A 496-nucleotide genomic window follows, 5' to 3' on the forward strand; every position below is an offset into this window, starting at 1 on the left:
TCGCATTTTCTGTCCGTCTCTCTGTTTCGAATATAGAATTCCCTCTGTATAACTCTCTTTGTCCGATCTATCGGCCGGTATATGTAAGAACGTATTTCTGGTTCATCCGTCGGACGCTTCTGTCATCGCTATGATTTCAGAGGCACGGGTATGTGGCACGGGTACGGGTCGAGAAAGTGAAATTACTGGTTGTTGATTAAAAAACGCCTCTCTCTTTCTTTTCTCCGTATCTTTCGAGGTGTATTTTGTAAATTGTAATTAAAAGACGGGGGATACAGAAAAGAAAAGAAATAAAAAGAAAAATAGTGGAAGGGGGAAGAAGAAGCAAAATTAAGAAGGAGGGGGAAAAGCTGACTGGGTCGGGATTATTTCTCAGCCACTGGTGAAAATCGCTCGCGTCTGGCCCGCAGGCTATTATTCCCGGGCAAACATTCGTCTCGTGTCCCGTTGTCGCGTGTTCCGAACCGTGTCGGCCATCGCCCCCTCCCTCCCTCCC

At 46.8% G+C, this 496-nt stretch overlaps 1 protein-coding gene across 1 annotated transcript in view; it reads left to right on the forward strand.

Annotated features, from left to right (window-relative positions):
- Positions 1-496, forward strand: part of LOC102681034 (catenin delta-2) — a 40,361-nt gene that overhangs the window by 15,030 nt on the left and 24,835 nt on the right. The window lies entirely within an intron of this gene.

This window comes from Apis dorsata, unplaced genomic scaffold (assembly GCF_000469605.1).
Source record: "Apis dorsata unplaced genomic scaffold, Apis dorsata 1.3 scaffold_355, whole genome shotgun sequence".
NCBI lineage: Eukaryota > Metazoa > Arthropoda > Insecta > Hymenoptera > Apidae > Apis > Apis dorsata.